The sequence below is a fragment of the Mustelus asterias genome, chromosome 11 (genome assembly GCF_964213995.1).
Source record: "Mustelus asterias chromosome 11, sMusAst1.hap1.1, whole genome shotgun sequence".
Lineage (NCBI taxonomy): Eukaryota > Metazoa > Chordata > Chondrichthyes > Carcharhiniformes > Triakidae > Mustelus > Mustelus asterias.
In genome coordinates this window covers 24,605,222-24,620,823 of record NC_135811.1, presented here as the reverse complement: position 1 = coordinate 24,620,823, position 15,602 = coordinate 24,605,222, and the positions used below count along the sequence as shown (strand labels likewise).

Below are 15,602 nucleotides of genomic sequence, written 5' to 3'. Positions count from 1 at the left end.
CTGGTGGCAATCCACTTTCCATGGGCACTGTGGCATAATTGTAAAAAAAAAAGCAGCTATTTTGAGCAGCACATCACACAGAAACCAAATATTTCATGATACATCCAACATTTCTTTTGCCCCATTCTAACCAACTCCCAACCTTTTCCCTCTTCCAACCACTACAACCTACTTTTTTCAAGCACATCAGTTTTTCATCTGTAAGGTAGTACCCCCCGCCCCCCCACCCCAAAGATCCCACGCATTTACCTAACCAACATGTCTTGGGACACGAAGGGACAATCCACCCATCTTGCATATCTTTGGAATATGGGAGGAAACCGGAGCACCTGGAGGAAACTGATGCAGACAGGGAGAGCACATGAAAACTCCACACAGTCACCCAAGGCAGGAATCGAACCCAGGTCCCTGGCACCGTAATGCAGCAGTGCTAACCACTCTGTCACCATGTCGCCCATTCTCTCACAGCAACATAAGAACTAGGAGCAGGAATAGGCCATCTAGCCCCTCGAACCTGTTCTGCCATTCAGTAAGATAATGGCTGATCTATTCGTGGACTCCGCTTCACTTACCAACCTGCTCACCATAACCCTTAATCCCTTTACTGTTCAAAAATTGATCTATCTTTGCCTCAACTGCTGCATTGTGCAGGAAATTCCACAGATTCACAACCTTTTGGGGTGAAGAAGTTCCACCTCAACTCAGTCCTAAATCTGCTCCCTCTTATTTTGAGGCTATGCCCTCTAGTTCTCGTTTCATCTGCCAGTGGAAACAACCTCCCTGCTTCTATTTTATCTATTCCTTTCATAATTTTATACGTTTCTATAAGATCTCTCCTCATTCTTCTGAATTCCAATGACTATAGCCCCAGTCTACTCAGTCTCTCCTCATAAGCCAACCCTCTCAACTCCGGAATCAACCCAGTGAATCTCCTCTTACCTTAAATGGTAAGGCACACTGTATTCTCTCCCTAAACTTATTACACAACCCTTTCCTCCCTCAAACTTCAATAATTTACTGTTTTAAATTTACCATCATTTTCATGGGCACCATTCTTCCTTAATACCTGATGTGTACCCCCCAACCCCCACCCCCATAAGATGCCTTGGAAAAGTTAATAACCTGTTAGCTGCTATATAAATGCACTTCCTCCAAATCCCATCCACCATTATTCCTTGGGGTCAGCAAAATACAAATGTAATTGAAGTAGCATTTTCTGTTCTGTAAAGATACTATTTATTGTACGCCTGCCAAACAGGTTGCACAATCTTGACGGCATTGAGACCACAGCCTTGTGTTGAAATAATCCACAGTCTTAATACTTAAATACTCAAAAACGCATTCTGGAAGTGCAGATGCTTCATGTGAAAACCACTACAAAAACACAAGTAGTAATATACTCATTGGCACTCGTTCACTGCAACAGGAATTAATTTTTAGGAGTACTTCGTTGTCAGTGCTTTGGGACAACCTGAGGGTTGTGAAAGATGTATGATAAATACAAGATTATTTTCCTTATTGCTGGTGACCTACTGGCAATAAAGACTAACACTGAAAGGCATTTTGAAAATTCAAACAAAATTAAATGCAAAATTCACCCTAGAATAGAGATCTCTGTATTTCAACAGTGAAAAAAAAACTTAACTTCACAGTAATGCAAACCTAGCAGGTAACTTCAAATAAGCTAATACCCAAATATTTGTTTAATAGAATTGCACTCACTGATGTAACTATGGAATCAACTTCACAGCAGTTGTGTGAACCTACGGCATTGAATGATAAATTAGAACATAGAACATAGAACAGTACAGCACAGAACAGGCCCTTCGGCCCACGATGTTGTGCCGAGCTTTCTCTGAAACCAAGATCAAGCTATCCCACTCCCTATCATCCTGGTGTGCTCCATGTGCCTATCCAATAACCGCTTAAATGTTCCTAAAGTGTCTGACTCCACTATCACTGCAGGCAGTCCATTCCATACCCCAGCCACACTCTGCGTAAAGAACCTACCTCTGATATCCTTCCTATATCTCCCACCACGAACCCTATAGTTATGCCCCCTTGTAATAGCTCCATCCACCCGAGGAAATAGTCTTTGAACGTTCACTCTATCTATCCCCTTCATCATTTTATAAACCTCTATTAAGTCTCCCCTCAGCCTCCTCCGCTCCAGAGAGAACAGCCCTAGCTCCCTCAACCTTTCCTCATAAGACCTACCCTCCAAACCAGGCAGCATCCTGGTCAATCTCCTCTGCACTCTTTCCAGCGCTTCCACATCCTTCTTATAGTGAGGTGACCAGAACTGCACACAATATTCCAAATGTGGTCTCACCAAGGTCCTGTACAGTTGCAGCATAACCCCACGGCTCTTAAACTCCAACCCCCTGTTAATAAAAGCTTAACACACTATAGGCCTTCTTCACAGCTCTATCCACTTGAGTGGCAACCTTTAGAGATCTGTGGATATGGACCCCAAGATCTCTCTGTAACTCCACAGTCTTCAGAACCCTACCTTTGACCCTGTAATCCACATTTAAATTAGTCCTACCAAAATGAATCACCTCACATTTATCAGGGTTAAACTCCATTTGCTATTTTTCAGCCCAGCTTTGCATCCTATCGAAGTCTCTTTGCAGCCTACAACAGCCCTCCACCTCATCCACTACTCCACCAATCTTGGTGTCATCAGCAAATTTACTGATCCACCCTTCAGCCCCCTCCTCTAAGTCATTAATAAAAATCACAAAGAGCAGAGGACCAAGCACTGATCCCTGCGGCACTCCGCTAGCAACCTGCCTCCAATCCGAAAATTTTCCATCCACCACCACCCTCTGTCTTCGATCAGACAGCCAGTTACCTATCCAATCGGCTTACTTTCCCTCTATCCCACACCTCCTCACTTTCATCATAAGCCGACCATGGGGGACCTTATCAAACGCCTTACTAAAATCCATGTATATGACATCAACTGCCCTACCTTCATCAACACACTTAGTTACCTCCTCAAAAATTTCTATCAAATTTGTGAGGCACGACTTGCCCTTCATGAATCCGTGCTGACTATCCCGGATTAATCCGCATCTTTCTAAATGGTCGTAAACCCCATCCTTTTCCATCAATTTACCAACCACCGAAGTAAGACTAACCGGTCTATAATTACCAGGGTCATTTCTATTCCCTTTCTTAAACAGAGGAACAACATTCGCCATTCTCCAGTCCTCTGGCACCATCCCCATGGACAGCGAGGGCCCAAAGATCAAAGCCAAAGGCTCTGCAATCTCATCCCTTGCCTCCCAAAGAATCCTAGGATATATTTCATCAGGCCCAGGGGACTTATCGACCTTCAGTTTATTCAAAACGGCCAGGACATCCTCCCTCCACAAATATTTGTGCTGGTAGAATATGCTGAACTCACATGAACAACAGTGCCACCAATAAGGATTATAGCTAATGCAATATAGTGAAATGCTCAGAAGCAAAAAAGGACTATAAGAAATAGGAACAGGAATAGGCCATTTGGCCCCTCAAGCCTGCTCTGCCATTCAATAGGAGCATGGCTGATCCGATATTCCTCACGTGCACTTTCCTGTCTTTTCCTCGTAACTTTGGTTCCCTTACTGATCAAAAATTTATCTCAGCCTTTAATATACACAAGGACTCCACCCCCACACCTCTCTGAGGCAAAGAGTTTCAAAGACTCTCAACCCTCAGAAGAAATTCCTCCACATCTCAGTCTTAAATTAGCACACCTTTATTTGGTTCTAGACTTTCCCACGAAGGGAAATATCCTCTCAACATTTACCCTGTCAAACTCCTTAAAAATCCGATGTTTCAATGAGATGACTTCTCATCTCTCTAAATTCCAATGAGTAGAGTCCCAACCTGTTTAACCTTTCCTCATATGACACTCCCTCCATACCGGGGATCACCCAAGTGAACCTTCATTGAACTGCCATTGATGAAACAATATCTTTTCTTAAATAAAGGTGACCGAAACTGCTCACAGTGCTCCAGATGCGGTCTCGCCAGTACCTTGTACAGTTGCAGCAAGACTTCCCTACTCTTATACTCCAACCCCCTTGAAATAAGAGCCAACAATCCATTAGCCATCATAATTGTCTGCTGCAACTGTGCGCTAGCTTTCATGCCCAAGTCCCTTTGCATTGCAGCTTTCTACAATTTTTCTCCATTTAAATAATGTTCTTTTGTTCTCCCTTCCAAAATGAACAGCTTCACATTTTCCTATACTCCATTTGTCAATTTTTTGCCCACTTACTTAGCCTTTCAATATATTTTCTAAATTGTTCCTACTTTAGACTTCAGTCTCGATAATAAATTTTATAAAAGGCAAACTAAAAATAGCTGATGGACATGTGCCACTGCCTAATTACCAATACTTTAGAGCAAAAAAAACCCCCAGAAAGCTACAAACAAAATTCATTACATAATTAACTGAATACCAAACTGCAATTCGAAAATGCCCTTACTGTAATAAAATGTACCACAGTGCTTCATTGAACAAAATTTGACATAAAGCCACTTGCATTAGGAGACATTAGGGCTGAGGAGCAAAAGCTTGATCAAAGTGGTTGCTCTTAAGCAGCACCTCAAGGGAGATGGCGAAGTTTCGGAAGGGAATTCCAGAGCTTGGGACCTTGGCAACTGATGGCAAAGCACCAATGGTTGAGTGACTATCAGAAGGTTGTGGGGCTGGAAGAGATTACTCGGATAAGAGGGGGCAAAGTTGAGAAGGGATTTCAAAATAAGGAAGAAAATTTGTATACTAAGGAATTGCTTGATTGAAAACCGAATCATAGAGGTGCTGGGTGAATTGGCCTGCGTGTGTTAATTTTGGATTACCTCAGGTCCAGAGAGTTGAATATAGGTGGCCAGCCTGGGATGGGTTCAAAATGTCTAGAGGCAAAACTGAGGGTTTCAGTAGCACATGATCGAGGCAATCACAAAGTCAGGCAATGTTACAAGTGCAAACAAGCAGTGGTGGTGTTGACATGTGGTCAGAAGTTCATCTCAAGCTCAAATATAACACCAAGGTTACAAACATAGGAATTAAGAGCAGAAGTAGGCAAATGCAGCCCTTTGAATGACGGAGCAGGCTCAATCAGATCATGGCTGATCTCTCCCTGGTCTCAAATCCACCTCCCCATCTGTTCGCCGTATCCCTTTGGTTATTAGAAATATGTCTATCTCCCTCTTGAAACCATTCAACGATCCAGACTCCACCATGTTATGGGGCAGCAAGTTCCACAAATTCACTACCATCAGCAAGAAGTAGTTCCTCCATCTCAGTTTTAAATCTACAGCCTCGCAATCTACACCTGTGGCTGGTTCAGCTTCAGACAACTGGCAGAGATAGAGATGGAACCTACAATTGACTGCTATCTCTATCTGGCTCAGACCACCTTCACAAGGAAAACTAAGAATGGGAAATAAATACTGACCTTGCCAGTGACCACCATAATTGCGAACAGATGAAAAAAATTGCAAGTCTGTCAATAAACAAGCATGATAACATTTCATGCAGCAAGTGTGAAGTGATACATCTTGCTAAGTGGAATGAGGGGGGACAAAATTAGAATAAAGGATACAATTCCAAAGTGGGTGCCGGGGAAAAGGGACCTGGGGTATGCATGCACAAATCATTGAAGGGAGCAAGGCTGGGTGAGAACGTCATGAAAGCATACAGAATCCTGGGCTTTTTAAATAGAGGCACAGAGTAAAAAAGCAAGTTATGATGAACCTTTATTAAACACTGAAGCATTGAGTCCAATTCTGGGGACCAAACTTCAGGAAGGATAGGATTCCCCCCCCTTCCAATACTAAAGTCATCACTGCTGATGAACAGTTATCCTGCAGTCAGCTGTACTTGAAAAGAATCAGCATATTTATTGTATTCTTGTAGGTGTTATGTCATTGGTTCACTGTAGTTCACAGTTTTTCCCGAAAAATTGAGTCAGGTGGAAGGGGAGGGCAATTGGGGAGAGGGATGCCTCAAGGCCAATATAGCACCACTCAGAGCCAGAGTTACATAAAAGCACTTAATGTATTCCAGTGACTTCTGAGTACACGGCAATATGTTTGTTTACAAAATAATCTTGCATCCTTTAAGCAAGAGTAGACATTTATTCATTTCACTGAACAGCCATTATAAAAGCTACATTTCAAATATAAACAAAACACACAATGGGATGAGTCTGTTCTAATAATTCCTGAGAACTGTGCTACTCAAAGTAAACAATGTGTGAGCTCTGAGCTCTTGGAGGAGCAATATTAACACTGCTGATAAAATGACTATTTGCAAGGGTGACTTCCCCACCCTTGCCCAGCAACTTCTCTCTCTTCAGGTGCTCTTCCAATCCCTTATTGAAAACCATGTTTGAATCTACCTTCACTGCACTCTTTGGTGGTGCATTCCACATCCTAACCACTCACTGTGCAAAATGTGCTCATGTCATGTATCCTCTGGCTACAACTCTTCTCCCATTGGGATACTCTATCTACACACACTGTGGCTTTGAACACTTATCAAATCTCCTCAACCTTTTCTTTAAAGAGAATGGCCCTTGTGTCTCCAATCTATCCACAAAACTTATGTTCCTCATCTCTGGAACCACTCTTGTACATCTTTTCTGTACCCTCACATTCTTCCTAAAGTCTAGTGCACAGAACTGGATACCATTCCCCAGATTATTTTTTAAATTAACTGAAGGGATGTCAGAGTCACTGGCGAGGTTAGTATCTATTGTCCATCCCTAGTTACCTTCAAGAAGGTAGTGGTGAGCCTTCTTGAGCTGCTGCAGTCACTTAGGTGCAGGTACACCTATTATTATTAGTTGCTCTTGCTATTAGTGAGCAAATTCCAGGATTTTGACCCAGCAGTGATATATATCCAAGTCAGGATCATAAGTGACTTGGAGGGGAACCTCCAAGTGGTGGTGTTCCCAGTTATCTGCTGCTCTAGATGGCAGTAGTTGTGGATTTGAAAGTTGCTGCCCAAGGAACCTTGGTGAGTTGCTGCAGTGTACCTTGGAGATGGTACATACTGTTGCCACTGTCAGAGCTGAAGGGATTGAATGTTTGTGGAAGGAGTACCAATCAAGTGGGCTGCTTTGTCCTGGGTGGTGTTGAGCTTATTGAAGATTCTTGGAGCTACACTCATCCAGGCAAGTGGAGAGTACTGCGGCACAATCCTGCCTTGTACATGGTGGATCGCTTTTGGGGAGTCAGGTGGTGAATTATTCACCACAGGATTCCTAGACTCTGGCCTGCTCTTGTAGCTACAGCATTTATCTGGCTAATCCAGTTTCAGATCAATAGTAATCCTCATGATGTTGATAGTGAGGGATTCAGTGATGATAATGCCACCGAATGTCAAGGAGCGATTGTTAGTTCCTCTCTTGTTGGAGAAGGCCAGTGCTTGGCACTTCTTACTGCTGAGTAAGTGCGACTGATAATCAAGAGTAGATTGATGGGGAGGGAATTGATCAGGTTGGATGTGTCTTATTTCTTGTGCAAAGGACATACCTGGGCAGTTTTCCATATTGCCAGGTGGATGCCAGCATTTTGGCTACACTGGAACAGTCTGGCTAAGATGGCAGCAGGTTCGGGAGCACAAGTCTTCAGTACTATTGCCAGAATATAGTCAGTTCCCATGGTCTTAGTAGTATCCAGAGACTTCAGACACTTCATATCATGTGGAGTGAACCAAATTAGTTGAAGACTGACATCTATGATGTTGGGGACCTCCAAAGCAGGCCAAGATGGATCATCCACTCAGCACTTCAGGCTTAAGATTGTTGCAAATGCTTCAGCCTTATATTTTTCCACTCATATGCTGGGCTCCATCATTGAGGATGGTGATACTTGTGGAGCCTCCTCCTCCTCTAGTTGGTTGTTTAATTGCCCACCATTACCCACAGTTGGATGGGGCAGTGTTGCAGAGCTTAGATCTGATCTGATGGTTGTGGAATTGCTTAGCTCTATTACTTGCTACTTATGCTGTTGGCATGCAAGTAATCCTGTTGTAGCTTCATCAGGTTGACACTCATTTTTGAGTATGCCTAATGTTGCACCTGGCAAGCCCTCCTGCACTCTTCCTTGAACCAAGGTTGATGCCCTGATTTGGTGGCAATGGTAGACTGGGGAATATGCTGGTCACAGATTGTGGTTGAGTACATTTCTGCTGCTGCTAATGGCTCACAGCACCTCATGGATGCCCAGTCTTGAGTTGCTAGATCTGTTTGAAATGTATCCCATTCAGCACAGTGGTAGTGCCACACAACGCGAGGGAGGTTATCCTCAATGTAAAAATGGAGCTTCGTCTCCGCAACAACTGTGTGGTGGTCACTCTTACTGATATTGTCATGGACAGATGCATCTGAACAGGCAAGTTAGCAAGGATGAGGGTCAGGTATGTTTTTCCCTTTTTTGCTTTCCTCACCATCCACCACAGACCTCGACTAATAGTTATGTCCTTTGGGACCCGGCCAGCTTGGTCTCTGGCGGTACTACTGAGCTACTCTTGGTGATAGACTCTGAAGTTCTCCACCCAGAGTATATGCTGCGCCCTTGCCGTGCTTCCCCCAAGTGGTATTCAAAACAGAGGAGTTCTGATTCATCAGCAGGAGGTTCATTGTCCATGTTTGACCTGGCACCATAAGACTTCACGGGGTCCAGAGTCAATGTTCAGGACATGCATGGCAATTCCCTCCAGACAGTATACCACCGTGCCACCACCTCTGCCCAGGTGTTGTCTGGGAGTTTATCTGTAAGATACGATTCCAGGAATACGACGAGCCTGTCATGACAGCTCTCTCAATCAAGCACATTGCTGTGGGTCTGGAGTCACGTAGGCCAGGCCAGGCCGGATAAGGTGAACCAGATGGGATTTTATGACAATCAACAACTCCAGATGTTTTATTGAATTTAAATCCCATCATTTACCATGATGAGAAATGAACCCGGGTCCCCAGAGGATTACCCTGGGTCTCTGGATTACGACCCCAGCGACAATACCACTGCACCACCAGTCTGAACAAGTGATTTATGCAAGTAATCATAACCTTCTTCCTTTTGTATTTGATGCTTCTGTTTATGAGGCTCCAGGTTCCCATATACCTGTTTAACTATTTTTTAAACCTGCCCTTCCACCTTCAACATTTTCTGCACTTGCAATTCTACCCCTGCTTCCCTTTAGAACTGTTGCCCTTTAGTTTGTATTGCACATTTCTCTGCATTAAATGTAATTATATTGGCAATAGGCATATTTATTCCAAATGACATCCAGCTCTCCATTGTTGCTGCATCAATTTCTACTTATGCTGTTATTTTTATCAACCACTAATATTTCATTAGGAACTAGAAACTTGTGAATATTGCACAATGGGCATGCAATACTCTAACATTCTGCACGGAAAAATAATGTAAGTAGAAAACTGTAGTTATGTTGCCCACTCATTCTGGTGTTCAAAAGTACAAAGGTCATCAGAATTACTGGTGTGGAATTTAAGCTGTAACTTGCATGGTTAATGTCACCGTAGTTGCAGTGAATTTTTCAGTTAAGCTGCCCAAAAAGCTACTCAGGTTTGGCACATGCTAATTATGGCCACATAAGAATATGTCAATTGCATTTGTGCCTTGTAATCCACTCCTACTCACTTTGAGCTTTCTTTACAATTCTGAAAATTTAATTTAGTATCTTAATTTATCTTGGCACCTTCTTTCCACTGTTACCCAGTGATTATGCAAAATGATGCAGGGTGTAACATAGTATCAGATTCTTTCAGATAAATCACAAAATATGCCTCAAGTAACACAAGACGATCTCCCAGTACACAAAGCAAGTTTAATAAAAACACAGACAACTATTTGTTCTGGGATTAGAAACAGAAGTAAATGCAGAATAAGATTACATGCTTGTTTATTGTGTTTCACCAACCTATGCACACAGATTTGGCCCAATTCAGTCAGTCTTACAATGTCCTTGACCTTCATTATTCATCTGGCGATTATATTCTGTGACTGCTTTCTTAAAAGATATAGATTACAGGACCGACTCCATGATCAAGGCCAACAGCTTCAGTGTTTCTAAGTTCGAAAGCATCTTCTTTCACAATGGCAGGCTCAGGAGCAAATTGCAGTTCCAAACCAGCGCCTCAGATGTCAACAAGATGGTGGTCCCAAATAAAGGGGCTGTGCAATGTTTAAAAATGTCTCCAAACTTCGGTGTTGGCCCAGACTCTGATAGCTCCACCACTGCGGCAAGGTGGCACAGTGTTAGCACTGCTGCCTCATGGTTGCAAGGACCCGGGTTCAATTCCCTGCTTGGGTCACTGTTGGTGCAGAGTTTGCATGTTCTCCCCGGGTTTGCATGGGTTTCCTCCCCCAGTCTGAAAGATGTGCTAGTTAGGTGCATTGGCGATGCTAAATTGCACATTACTGTCGCCAGAGTGTGGTGACGAAGGGATTTTCACAGTAACTTCATGTCAGTGTTAATGTAAGCCTACTTGTGACACTAATAAAACTTCAAGTTAGAAAATGATGAGTACAATTTCCACTCCAGAAATTTCAGCACAGTCCAGACTGAAACTTCTGTGAATCATAGAATCCTACAGTGCAGAAGGAGGCCATTCAGCCCATTGAACCTACACTGACAACAATCCCACCTAGGCTCTATCCCCATAACCCTACATATAGAACATAGAACATTACAGCGCAGTACAGGCCCTTCGGCCCTCGATGTTGCGCCGACCAGTGAAACCAATCTAAAGCCCATCTAATCTACACTATTCCAATATCATCCATATGTTTATCCAATAACCATTTGAATGCTCTTAATGTTGACGAGTCCACTACTGCTGCAGGCAGGGCATTCCACGCCCTTACTACTCTCTGAGTAAAGAGCCTACCTCTGACATCTGTCCTATATCTCTCACCCCTCAATTTAAAGCTATGTCCCCTCGTGTTAGCCATCACCATCCGTGGAAAAAGGCTCTCACTATCCACCCTATCTAATCCTCTGATCACCTTGTATGCCTCTATTAAGTCACTTCTTAACCTTCTTCTCTCTAATGAAAACAACCTCAAGTCCCTCAGCCTTTCCTCATACGATTTTCCCACCATACCAGGCAACATCCTGGTAAATCTCCTCTGCACCCTTTCCAACACTTCCACATCTTTCCTATAATGCAGCGACCAGAACTGTACACAATACTCCAAGTGCAGCCACACCAGAGTTTTGTACAGTTGCAGCATGACCTCCTGGCTCTGAAACTCAATCCCTCTACCAATAAAAGCTAACACACCATATGCCTTCTTAACAACCCTATCAACCTGGGTGCCAACTTTCAGGGATCTATGCACATGGACACCCAGATCCCTCTGTTCATCCACGCTACCAAGTATCTTACCATTAGCCCAGTACTCTGTATTCCTGTTTACCTTGCTAATCCCCCTGACACTAAGGGGCAATTGATCATGGCCAATCAACCTAACCCACGCATCTTTGAACTGTGGGAGGAAACCGGAGTACCCAGAAAAAACCCACGCAGGGAAAAATGTGCAAACTCCACACAGACAGTCGCCCAAGGTCGCAGTTGAACCTGGATTCCTGGCGCTGTGAGACAGCAGTGCTAATCACTGTGTCCTTGTGCTGCCCATAAAGTACTGGGAAAATCTGCACGTGAGACATTAAATCAAAACTCACCTGCTTTCTCACAACATGGACATAAAAGCTGTCATTGTACTTTATGAAGAGCAGCAGGGAAATTTTGCTGGCATAAAAACACTGTTGCTGGAAAAGCTCGGCAGCATCAGTGGTGGGAGAAACAGTTGATGTTTCAAGTCCAAAATGACTCTTCTCCAGTTCCCAAAGTCATAATGGACTTAAAATGTTAACTCTGTTTCTCTCTCCACAGATGCTGCCAGACCTGCTGCATTTTTTCAATGCTCTGTTTTTATTTCAGAACTCAAGCATATGCAGGATTCGGCTTCTATTTATGTTTCACTGGCATTCTGGTCAACATATATATCTCTTATCAATATCATCAAAACAACTCAGTTGGTTATCTCTACTAATTCTGTTTTTTAGGGGCCTGTCTGGTGCTGCTGCAATCTGTGACTACACTTTAACAGTACTTGGTTGTAAAGTACATCCACATGGAAGGTGATTTTATCTTCAAACTTAAAAACAAAAACGCATTAAAACTTAACTAAGTCTCTAGAAATGGGTTTATGGTTCACTCATGTTCCTCACAAAGACAATGTGCTGAACTCGCAATGCTCCACAATTCGCCCTACTTAAAATTATAGATGACAGAAAACCAATCACTACAAAGAGTTGAATACACGCTTCCTGTTATTTAAAAGCTGTGATTTGCAACCTTACATTTTCTAGTCATAGACCTTGCAGCTAGCAAGGAAAAAATCTATACAGGACAGTACCATACATTAAAAAATCAATCTGCTTATCTATTCAGGCTACATATTGTGGCAATTGGAAGCTAATGCCATTTGCTGATTTAACAGTGGCTCCTAAAGATACTTTCACGTACCACCTCCCAAAGCATTTGATATACCAAACTCTGACACCGATTCATTCTATGGTAGAACCTCAAGTCTGCAAAAGAAAAAGACTTGGAATTTTTAAGCACCTTTCACGACCAATGCTGTTTGCAGCCAATGAAAAACTTTTGAAGTGCAGTCACCATTATTATAATGTTGGAAGTGTGGGGGCAGCTAATTTGCTCACGCCAAGTTTCCACAAACAGCAATGTGATAATGACCAGAATTAGTTTTCAGTGCAAACAGTGGTGTTGATTTGCACTATTAGCATTTGCATTGATATATATTTTTAAAATCTGAAAAGTAAACAGCGAAAAAACTCTTGATTGCAACATCTTCAAATCCAAAATTCACCTGGATACCTTGGAACCTCATCACACTCTACCATGGTCCAGGCATCCTAATTTTTAAAAAACTGGATCAACACATTCTCTATGCTTTAACCATCAGTTTCTTGAAAAGGATTTTTCATTTATATAAAGTTTACTGCACTTGATGTCAATATACCTGTAGTGTGTGGTGAGATTGCAGATGGGAATGATGGAGGATCAAAGGAATCCTCTACTCTCCTTAAATTTGCTCTTCACAGAATCATTACAGACAATAAAGAGGCCATTCGGCACACCACATTGCACTGGCTCTCCAAATGAGCAATTCACCATCTCCCCATAACTTTGCAGAATCTTCTTTTTCAGTTAACAGTCTAATTGCCTTTCGAATGCCTCGACTGAACCTGTCTTCACCACATTCTCAGGCAGTGCAGTCCAGTCCAGTCCTTAATCATTCGTTCTGCGTTCATAATACTATCCTTTTATTCTGACTGCTCTCTTTCACCTTCTTTCAATAGCTTCAATATCATTTGCACTGTTGATCCAAACATTCAAAGCTTGACTATCTATTGATTTATAAACGATCAGATCCATCTCATTATTTTACCTCAAGATGGGCCTTAATATATCCATACATCTGATTTATTCTCTGCGCCAAACAGCTCTGTAAATCTGTTGCCTGTTCGGCTCATTCTCAGGTATATTTGCATTCTCCTGTAGTTTATCTTGCTCAGCTTCAGAACTTACCACCTTCATTAGCTTTGTATCATCTGCAAATTTAGTCATTGTGTTTTGATTCCTAGCAGTTACATCTTCTATGACTTACAAAGCTATTAAAACAAAAGATAACATATCCCTGTGGGACAGATAGCATTCTCACAGCTGATAATTCCTGTACCACAACTCGACAGTCACTATTGGCCAACAACTTAAATATCTCATGGAAAATCATAGAATCCCTACAGTGCAGAAGGAGGCCATTTGGTCCATTGAGTCTGCACCAACTTTCCAACAGATCGTCCCAAGCAGGCCCTATCCCCTAGCCCCATGTATTTGCCTCCCCTAATTGCCCTAACCTAACACATCTTGGGACACTAAAGGACAATTTAGCACGTCCCATCCTCCCAACATACACATCTTTGGACTGAATCTTCAACTTAGGTGTCATGGATCTCAGTTAGATCCAAGCACACCACATCCACCTGTAGAATATGAAGTTTCTTGTAACACCAACAAAAAGGTTCAGCTGGATTGTCAAGTTCTCTCTTCATATTGGTTATTGTAATTTTATATCTATGGGATGCTCCAAGATCTTATCACTAATAAGGGTCTCCATGAATTTACTGACAATGCATGTCAATCCCTCGGGTCTGTAGCTTCTTTTTAAAAAATACTAATTTGCCTTCATCCCAAGAGATTTGTGCCAGAGTTTCTGCAAATTTCTCTAGATTTCTTGAATACAAAAAGGCAAGAATTTTGATAGCTTGCTGTGGAGAAACTGACCACCAATAAACATGTTTATCCTTGTTGCAAATTACTGTTGTTTGGTAATAAAAGTGTACAGTATTTCGATAACGAAAGCACTTAGTACACTTGTCTTCAACTGGAACAGAGCCTTTGGACTATTCAATCACCCTTTACTTATCCAATCCGAATTCTACACCCCATCAAATACAATGTAAACTGTTCGAAACACTTGTCGCAACAAAAAGAAATCACAGGATTACAAACCCACCCAGTATCCACGATACTGTCAACTGCAGCATCATGTGCAAGGTATTTTTTGTTGCAAAACCTATTGCAATTTAGCGGCACGTAGCAAACCCAGATTAAGAGAACAATAGGGGGAGATGTGATGAAATAATAATTATTTTATAATCCTGGTGGGGTGGTTTATAAAGACTCATTTTGCAGCAATCTGGCTTGTTTAAGGATGACAGAAATAGTGGGGGGGGACGGGGACGAGGTTTCCCCAAGAGGAGGTGGTTCAACACAAAAACAAAAATAAAGCTCTCAAATACACAGGTACCAAATTTTGTGGGGGGGGGGGGGGGGAAATCACAGGAATGTTTGAAAGCGCAGAGAGCGTGGGAGTTACTGCAATCACAGGCCTGGTTAGTGGAAGGAGGGATGGGAATAAAAAGTACCGACAAACGCGCGAGGGGTGCACCTTACCGGGATCGACAGTAGCTCAGCAGGCCTCATCCAGCCAAGGCCGCAGCCCGCCCTGTGTGTCGTGGGCCCTCAGCGGTGCATAAGTGCGGCAGCCGCAGGCGACGACTCCCCCTTCAGTGATAATGGACAATCGGACCCGGAATGGCCGCTCGACTGAAGAGACAACAGCCGCAACTCCAGCCTCTTCCACCTCGCGCGCACCTCCTCCCTGGGAGTCTCCACCGCAGCTCCGGCCCCCTTGACACGACAACAAATACGACGTAACTCCAGCACCCGGCCTCCCCGTCCCGCCCCGCCACCCAAACAGACCAATCACCGCTCGCCCATCCCGCCCATCATCCGCCCTGGCAACCCGCCGGCCAATCCAAAAACAGCCGCGCTCTGACGTCAGCGGCCGCCCCCCCCCCCAGCTGTGGACCAATCAGCTGATTGAGTGCAGTAGTAACAGCTCTGTGTGTGTGTGTTCTGCTCTCTCACACACGCCTGCCCTGCCAGGCACTGATCTCAGTTGTGTTCATG

General features: G+C 43.2%; 1 protein-coding gene across 4 annotated transcripts in view; it reads right to left on the bottom strand.

Moving 5' to 3' along the window:
• The window catches only part of ccdc186 (coiled-coil domain-containing protein 186), a 100,182-nt gene extending 84,839 nt beyond the window's left edge, over positions 1–15,343 (bottom strand). For 2 of the 4 annotated variants that reach the window (XM_078223263.1, XM_078223261.1), the window contains exon 1: positions 15,084–15,343. The gene's annotated coding sequence lies outside the window, so the exon portion shown is untranslated. The remainder of the gene's footprint in view (positions 1–15,083) is intronic. The other 2 variants (XM_078223260.1, XM_078223262.1) reach the window with 1 other exon arrangement.
• Between the last annotated feature and the right edge of the window lie 259 nt (positions 15,344–15,602).